We start from the raw sequence: 10,071 nt of genomic DNA on the forward strand, positions 1-10,071 counted from the left end.
GCTCATTGACTGGTGGAATAGAAGTAGTATTTGTGGGAGGTAAGGAAGAGGAAATTGGAACAAGAGAACAATGATAGTCAGATAGATAACTAGGTGCCTTAGAAGTTCTCTTAGGTAAAGAACTAACCTCTCTTAGGTTGAGAATGTAATGATGATAATGAAGGTGAAAGACAATTATTATAAACAAGCATCTCTTCATCAATCAAAGGCATAGTCTCAACAAAATGCAAAGAAACTGGCATTGGTAAAATACTGTTGGGAAACATGTCTACTTTTTTATTTAACAAAGTAGAAGTCTTAAAAGAAAACTCATTCTCATGAAAAAAATACATTTCGGGAAATAGAAATAGAAAAAGATTCTAAATCTAACACCTTATATCCCTTATAACATGTTGGATAACCTAAGAATACACATTGTCTAGCTCTAGGGTCAAATTTTGTCATATTCTGAATATTAGTTGAAACATATCAAAGACATTCAAAGGCTTATAGAAGAGAATAATCAGGTTGTTTATGCAAAAGTAATTCAAAGGGAGATTTATTTTCTAGCAATGGTGAAGGTAACCGATTTATCAAAAAGAGTGCAGTCATAACACAATCACTCCAAAACTGCAAAGGAACATTTGATTAAAATAAAAGAGAACGGGTAACATTTAAAAGATGTTGATGTTCCGTTCAACAACTGAATTTTGTTTTGGAGTATAAGCACAAGAGAAATAATGCAACATGTCTTGTTATCTAACCAATTCTGTAAAGGCTAACTCAGGAGCATTATCAGATCTTATAGCTTTTATTTTTGTTTGAAATTGTGTCATTATTAGTTGTATAAAAGTAGGAAAACAGTAATAACATCTTTCTTATTTCTTAACATGTAAACACAAGTTGTTCTTGTACAATCATCAACCAAAGTAAGAAAATATTTGAATACTTCAATAGAAGGAATTGGCTTAAGCATATGAGTATATTCCTTCTAGTTTGATCATAACCTTCATTTAAAACAATAAGAAACTTTGTCACCCTGCTACGCTGTTGTAATTTCTCCTATTCGATAGCAGCTTCACATTCACAACGACCACATGTGCAAACTGGAAGATCTATATAGTTTTTATACTCCTCCCATAATGTCATCAAAGTTGTAATAGGTAGATATATTCATAGGACCTTCTTCAAGCTTGCTTAACTTATATTCTATAGCAAAGATGTGTGGTGCATCATCTTGTTTAAAGCAAGATACCAAACTTTTCCAAATACCTTCTGTAGTTGGTATAAAAAGCAAACTCTGAACTATCTTTTTATCTACCATGTCGTTACATCTAGACCAAGCTCCAAAATCTTTATGATCATCATGTGGTTTAGGAATCATACCATTGATAAATCCCAGCTTGTTTCGTACATCTAAGGCCATCCACATCGATCGCCGTCAAGAATGAAAATCCGATGGATTAGTCAATCTATCCGAGACTAAAACAAGACCAGCATGATCTGGACTATGTAGATTATACGGATTATCATATTGATCAGCTAGATAACGCTGTTCACCACCATTGATCGTATTCGGAGCAGGAGGTTGTGTCACATAAACAAAAGAATTAGCGATAGATCCCATTTTTGTTGTAAAATTGAGAAATCAAAGAAAAGGAGACTCGATTTAAGAGAAAGAAAACAAGATTTGTCGTCATCCAAGGTCAATTAAAGAGAAATCAAAAGAATGAGAAACAAAAATAAGATTCTGGTGTATAATTCGCAAATCGCGATAACAATAGCTTGAAGAAAATCTATCCAAGAGTAAATAAGAAAACTCATCTCCGATCAATGAAGAAGATAATGTGGAAGCTAAACGAGGCTTAGTTGAAGAGCTCTGATACTATAACAAACTCTGGTTAATTGGAGATACACAAGCAAGAAGAAGAAGATCCGAGAAGAATCTTCAACTTTATTTAACAAGCTCTTCAAAGAGATAACACAAAGCTTAGAGCATTAATGAGATTACAAAAGTCTGTTATATAGTTGTTAATCAACTTTAGTAAACCGTACTTGATTTATCCTATGAGTGATAACCGGAAATAATCGACATCCTAACCAAGTCATAACATCTAATATCGGCCATGGCCACACTAAGCCATAAGGTTGTGATGTGTGATTCGCGGGTATGAGATTAATCCAAATATAAAATCCACGAAAATGAGATCCCATCCGCACGATAGATGTGTTAATTGTGATCACAACATTTACGCTAGATGCGTATTATACCGGCCAGGTAAATGTTTTTTTATTTTTATTTTTGGAATTCAGTCAAAATAATCAGGAATCAGAAAATTATCATTTTTATCTCCAACTCTTTCATCAGCTTATAAACTTCAAACCAAAACCATTAAAATAAACAACACCGACCTTTAAAAGTTAGAGATCTCCACCACACAAAAATGTGAAACGAAAGAAAGGCATGATAAAAAGCTAAGAAGTTAAGACTAAGAGAGCTCAGGACAAACACTGTTGCAATAACTTACATATTTCCATCATTATATTAATTGTAAAAAAAATCAAGGCAAAGAGTACAAGTGATAAAATCTAACACAAAAATCATCAGCGTGTGATACAAATTATGAGAATTTTCCTTCACATGTTTGAACATGTGACCTTATGGTATAGAATCAAGATATATTTATTGCATATTCTAACTAACTACATCATTGATTCAATAGAGTTCCAATATCCATCGATTTAGTAAGAAAAACTAAGGATAAATATTAATGCAATAACGAAAGTATTCCAAGCATTTATTGTAAAAAAATTAAGCCAACAAGTACAATGCAATAACACAATAATCGTGTATAATGCAAAATTTGAGAATGTCGCTTCACATTTTGTTGTGAGTAGTTTTGTGGACTTAGATTTGGATTATATAGTAAGTTAGAAAGATAACTATTGAATGCACTATGGCTCGAATCCTAAAGTTTTAGTATAAAACGATGAAAGTGAGGGAATATAGTATAGCGGGAAGCTTTATAGATTATGAGTTGTGTAGATTGACTAAGACTGAGGAATGGGTTCATAAATTGAACCAACTTTTGATATGGTATGAGGAATAATTTTCAAAATATGCATGCCTACGTTGAGTCACTAATATAGTCACTATAAGTAGTACTTAACACAACTGAAAATATTTAGATAAAAACATATTTTGAAAATTAAAAAGTACTTAACACAACTGAGAATAAAACAAAAAGGTGAACTACATGTCTTTTCATTGTTGAAATGAAGCATTTAAAATACTGCATATATTTATATCTTATATTAAGAAATATATATTTAGTTTATTTTAAGTGAAAAATAAAACGTTCTTTAACCATTTAAATAAAATTTATTGTTTAAATATATCTTTTAATATTTATATAATTAAATATATTTGAGTATATTACCCCACGATAAATTATGATCCAAATAGATGTGCCTAATTGTGATTCACAAATACGAAATCTCGCATGATAGACATATCTTAGATCCATATAGATGTGTTTGTTATATTAATGAGTAATTGTGCCTTTAATATGAGGGCTGCTTTGAACTCTCTCATTATATTAATGAGTTAATGTTGGTAGTACCAGCCATGTGACTAAGATCAACGTACAACTTTTTCCTTCACAAAATTATGTCTTTCTCTAAGAAAACATATATTAGTTTTGTAAATTTATCCGAATACAACCAAAACTATTCAAAATAAACAATTCAGACTTTTAAAGTTAGAGGTCTCCACTACTATTTTTCGAGCTTTCGATGATGACAATTAATTTGAGCTTATGGTTGGCCGTGTAAACCTACCACACACATCTCCAAAGGATAGAAGAAGTGTCGTCTCTTCCAGTCCATGGAATCGTACCAACAACACTAGTAGGCATATTGTTGGTTCAATCACTTGGATTGAGATATAGGCGACACCTTATTCAATACCAAATGGAAATGTATCTAGTTGGTTTACACGGCCAGACACATGCTCTAGCGAGAAAGATGACAAAGGAAGAGAGAGACCATTTTGGGTGTTTTTTTTTATTTTTTGAAGATGAAGAGTTTTCTGGAGATGGTAAAAGCTCTAGAGAAAGAGAGAGATATAGATGATAGTTTTGGTGAAATTTCTTACAGAGAGGGACAATGAATTTATAGTGGATTTGTGTGTTTAGAAATGAATGCAAAAAAACTTATCCTAAATCTACCCCCAATTATGTTTTCTAAGGTATTTGTGTGTGTGTAGTATTTGTGTTTAGGTTAACCAAAAATATTTGTTACTATACATATAAAGCACATATATGTGGCTAAGATATATATGTTAAAGTACGAGAATGGTATGTAAGAGAATAAAAGTAAACAAGACACAAGCTTTGTTAACGGGGTTCGGATAACCTACATCTCCGGGACCAAGTACAGAATTTATTAACTAGAAGTAGAACTTCAATAATACCATAAACGGATCTCTCTATCTTATTGATGGGGCAACGCTACACAGTTTGTGTGCATCTCTCAATAATACCTAAGACACACACCTTTTTATGAAACGCTCTCTTGGTATTTATAACAAAGGCTCAACCCTAGAGTTAACAACTTTCCTATTCTAAACCGGTAAACTAACATATTTAGATAACTCCTAAATAGAATTAATCCTAATTCCATAACTCGGTAGGATTAGTATAGCTTGCACCTCAAGCTATCTTCAAGCTTATGCCAACATTCTCCCTCTTAAGCTTGAAATCATTTTCTTCCAAACCTCTCATGCCAATGAGATCCCTCATTTCTTTAAACTCGTTTCTTTCGAGCACTTTTAGTAAAGATATCTATATTTTCCTCACTTCCGGGAACATGCTCGACTTCCACTTACCCATTCTCCACACTCTCTTATATCTATGCAAAATCTCATTTTATTTCATGTTTGATTGATCCCCTTTTGATGTCGTCGAACACTATCTTCATCGTCTTCATTCTCTCATTCTTATATCAAACAAAATTCCACTTCTAAACCATCTTTAATACCCACAAGCATCATGTTCATTCCATAGAGACATAATCAATAGAGACTTCACCTTTGTCTTTCTAGTGTTAGTGACTGCAGTGGACACATCTTAGATTGATCCCAATCAGCTTCTCATATAGAGTAAATCTTTATGAACAGATTTTCTTTTCCAATGAGCTTGATATATATCTCCTTGCAAATTTCCTTTGAAAACTTATGACTGAACTTATGATAATCACTGAGAAGAACCCCTTCTCCTTTTTCATCTAAAAATAAATCTTCAAATACTTCAACCTTGATGATGCAGATCATATCTCCTTGTCCCTTTCTTTTTCACCAATCAACTCTAGTTTTCCTCTGTGATCTCTTTTAATCTCTTCAACCACACTATCTTCTTTATAAACTTTGTTAATCACACATGTCTGTTTAAAATATCATCTTCTCTTCTGAAATTATGCACTCTAATCTAGCCTTCAAGATATTTCTCCTGGACTTAAGATAACTAAAAAAATTCTGCATTTTTCATCAGTTTTGATGCAGAACACAATGGAATAGCAAACCAACCCAGAAAAATATGAACTTTTGTGGAAACATCAACAACAGTCATATGAAGACACAGGAAGAAACAGATCACGATTTTCATTTACGGTTTGGAAGTTACAACCACTTTTCCAGAACAGATCCAGAATGATGCAACCTGCAAGCAGTCCAAATTTAAGAGAAATTTCCCAGTAAACCACAATGAATCAGATGACGATCTTTATATCATTGAAAAGATCCCGCTCTCAAATTTTCACAACACCTTTCGTAGCTTCAATCTGAGGTTTGTAGCAATAGTAACCGAAGGAGAAAGTACTGACCCTAGAAAGAAAAACTGTTCTTGAATCCCGGACACTTCTTCTTTTTATTTATGATTCCTCTTCTTCTTCTTGCATCTGTTCACTCTTCCTTTTGTTTCTCTTTTGTAGGATTAAGCAATGAATCAAATTACAACACTCCCTCTTGATTCATTAGCTGAATTCCCAAAGTCCAAACTAGGAACTTGATCCCACACACTACTTCTTCTCGATCGGTTTGTAAATCTCTTTCCATCATTGGCAGAACTCGTTGGTGAGTTCCCTTGCTCTCTCATTGCTTCAATCTTCACAAGCTTTTAGTTTGCTTTGTCACTCTCTCTCTGGCTCAGATCTCCCTCTTGCTCTTATTCTTCATGAATTGAGAGTTTTTTTTTTCTTTTCAGACATTGGTGAGTTTCCTTCTTTCTTCTTCTGCAGGTGCTTAGAGCAGAATCACTCTTGTCTCCTTCTTCAATGGAGCTGATGCTTCACATTAGTCTCTTCCGGTGAGTCAAGCCCTCACCATCTCGGTTGTTCTTCATGGAGACTCTATGCTCTCCACAGTCCATATGCAGGTAATTCACTTCTCCCTCTTGTTGATTGTGTGTCTCAATAAGGCAAACATCCGAGCCACAACACACATACAAAAAATCAAACAAACCAACAGCTGACTTCACCCCAAAGTCACATATGAAAATATGAACCCTTTTAAACCTCCTAAACACTGTCAAAATCATTTCAGATCCAAAGCTCCATCGAAGAGTCAAGCATCATAATCACAAAAGACTCCCACTACTAGACTCACTTTGAAAAACAACCCAAACTAATTGATTTATGAACTCCAACAAATGAAAATAAATCTTCCTTTCCTTATTTCTAAAACAGCTCAACCAACAAGGGAAGTCTCGATCAAATCTCTCAAATCAAAACATCACAAAAAGCTTCTTCTCGACTGACCTATTAAGAAAGATTAGATAACTTCACGCTTCACCTACCTACCAAAAACATGGCTTCTCAATTTTTGATCTTGAGATTAAGACTTATCAACTCTTTTCAGCTGACATTCGGACTTGACTTCAATTGATGAGTTTCTCCACTATGAAATTCCTCTCTTATCTCTTGACAACCTCCAATGGAGAAGAAAAACTCTCAATCTCTCCCACTGATTCTTGTAGAAGATTCAATATAATCAACCAAATTATCCAACCTTCATAAAATGATATCTTCTTCTTCTTCAATTTAACCAAAAATCAGCTAAAGACTCGTGATAGCTCCCTTTATTTCCAGAATCAGACATTACTCTGGATTTGACGAACTTCTTAACCCAACTTCTATTACCACTGGTTTCTTCTCAAAGTTTACGTCAAAATCAGAGATTTTTTTCCTTCCTTTTAACCACAATTTAAGATCCTCTTTTTATCTATGCTTCCTCAATACAATTTTAATCACGCCTCTGACACCTTTAACTCCCTGCGATTTTCTGCGGAGTCTCCGACATGGTTCCTTTCTAGTGGTCGCAGAACATCTCAAGTTTATCAGGATTGCAAATCCTAGACACCCAAAGCTCAATTCTCTTTAACTCACTTGATTTCTAGCTGTGAATTTCTCTTCCATATTGATACCATTAACGGCCATAACACAACAACCACTAAATCTTCATCATCAATAACAACAGACAATTTTAGTGATTTTTCCGAATTGGCAGACCAAGGATAAACCCTTGAACTTTTTTTTGAACTGAGAGACCCTTGAACTTTTTTTTTGTTGTGCCATCTTGATTCAGCTTTTGTGCTCACTCTCTCCTCGGCTCCATTCCTCAAGCTTCCTTTACACAATGAAGAGACCGCCTTTCAATGTCTCTCTTAATTGAACACATTCTCATCAAAGTAAGGCTTTCATGGGCCTGTTTATTACAATAGAGATTGGGTCATGAGTCTCAAACCCCGTCCATTATACTAAACTTCTTTCTTCATCAATGACTTTTTTTTCATACTGCAAAGAAGAACACGATAAGGCTAGAACTTGTCGGCGAACTCAGCATCAATTCTGTCTTTACGATAATCTGAGATATTCATTAGACCATAATTCTGCAGCGACTTCTCTTATCTCTAACAAGTTCTTTTATCTGAGGTTCTTCGTGTCTTTCTTCGTGGTTGTAATATCTCACGGCTCTCGTCACCAACCTTAACTCTTCACAGCCACAAATCCAGGATCACACCTGAAACAATAAGTCAAGAACAGATCTCTATCGAACCTTGATTAGTTAGGCTCTGATACCAAATAAAGCACATATATGTGGCTAAGATATATATGTTAAAGTACGAGAACGGTATGTAAGAGCATAAAAGTAAACAAGACACAAGCTTTGTTAACGGGGTTCAGATAACCTACCTCCCCGAGACCAAGTCCAGAATTTATTAACTAGAAATAGAACTTCAATAATACCATCAACGGATCTCTCTATTTTATTAATGGGGCACCGCCACACACTTTGTGTTCATCTCTCAATAATACTTAAGATGCGCACTTCTTTATGAAACGCTCTCTTGGTATTTATAAAAAAGGCTCAACCCTAGAGTTAACAAATTTCCTATTCTAAACCGGTAAACTAACATATTTAGATAACTCCTAAATAGAATTAATCCTAATTCAATAACTCGGTAGGATTAGTATAGCTTGCACCTCAAGCTATCTTCAAAATTATGCCAACAACATATATATATATATATATATATGTGTGTGTGTAGATACAAGTTTTATGAACAAATCTGTAAATTAGAAATACATATGTGTATACAAGTTTTATGAACAAATCTGTAAACCAATCTTTTGATACATTGCATAGTCAACTAAATTATGAAATTTTTAAAATCATAAAAATTATATGTATATTTGGTGATATATCCTTTGTAGTACATTGTATAAATAAACCAGTCAACATATATGATTTATTTCCACATATAAATACTTTCTTGAAGTAGCATATATAGAAAAAAATATATCATCGTTGAACAAATATGTATAACAATATTCTATACATTGCTAGTCTACTAATTATTTGAATATTTGACTAAATGAGATTTCTCAAAAGAAACAAAATTTGTTTTACACATTGACAAAAAAGTAATTACTAACCTTTTCATAGCTTTAGTTTAAACTAGAAAAAATAATACATATGTATATGATCGGGTCTGTTACTTTAAGTAGTTGGTTAATACTACTATGAATCTGTGTAAATTTAAATGATTGTAGAAATTAGGCCTCGGCATTTGGGTGTTCGGGTCAGGATCAGGTTCGGATAATTCGGGTTCGGGTTTTTTGGGTTTACGAATAAAGGATCCGAACAGGTGTTTATATAATTTCGGGTCAGGGTCAGGTTCGGTTCCTCTCGGGTTCGGGTTATTTGGGTATTGACTTTAAGAAACCTGTAATATATCCAAAATATATTCGGTTATGGATAGTACCTACTCGAACATATCCAAAGTATCCACAAAAACCTGAAATGTACCCAAAAACCCCGAATAACCCGAAAAACAAATGAATCTGCATGACATGAAATCTTAACAAAGAAAGAAGAATCATGTCTCGCAAATGAAACTTAAACATCCCAACAAAGTAAACGAAACTGCATAACATGTCTTAAAATCTTAAACATCCCAACAAAGCAAACGAAACTTAAACATCCCAACAAAGAAAAGCATGTCCACAAATGAAAGAAAAAAAAAAGAAGAATCATCCCAGCATGTCAGCCTTTAACACATTATCCATAGATCATGACATGTTACATCAAACCAAACATTTTAAAAACTAAACCTCACTTGAAAGAACAAAAATATGTAAGAGCTGAACTTACCGCCAAGTATAATGTCTCCTCATGAGTCTCTGAGTTCTAGTTGTTTTCATTTTCAAACTCTGAAAACAAACAAAAACAAATGTTAGTAAACCGTTACAACTGGAAAAAAAAACAGACTTAATAGTTCAATATAATCGGATTACTTACCTTTCTGAAGACTATCAAATAGTTCAATATCAGCAAGGATCTGTGAGTTTGCAAGGCAATCTTTTTCATTAATCTTCATATCTTGTTTCATCCATTGCTCAGTGCACATCAACACCTCCACCATGTAATGAGTTAAACAACTCCTATGAGGCTCAATGATTCGACCACTAGTGCTGAAAGCACTTTCAGAGGCGACAGAGGACACTTGCATTGCAAAAACATCCTTTGCAATTTCA

Source organism: Camelina sativa, chromosome 11, assembly GCF_000633955.1.
Source record: "Camelina sativa cultivar DH55 chromosome 11, Cs, whole genome shotgun sequence".
NCBI lineage: Eukaryota > Viridiplantae > Streptophyta > Magnoliopsida > Brassicales > Brassicaceae > Camelina > Camelina sativa.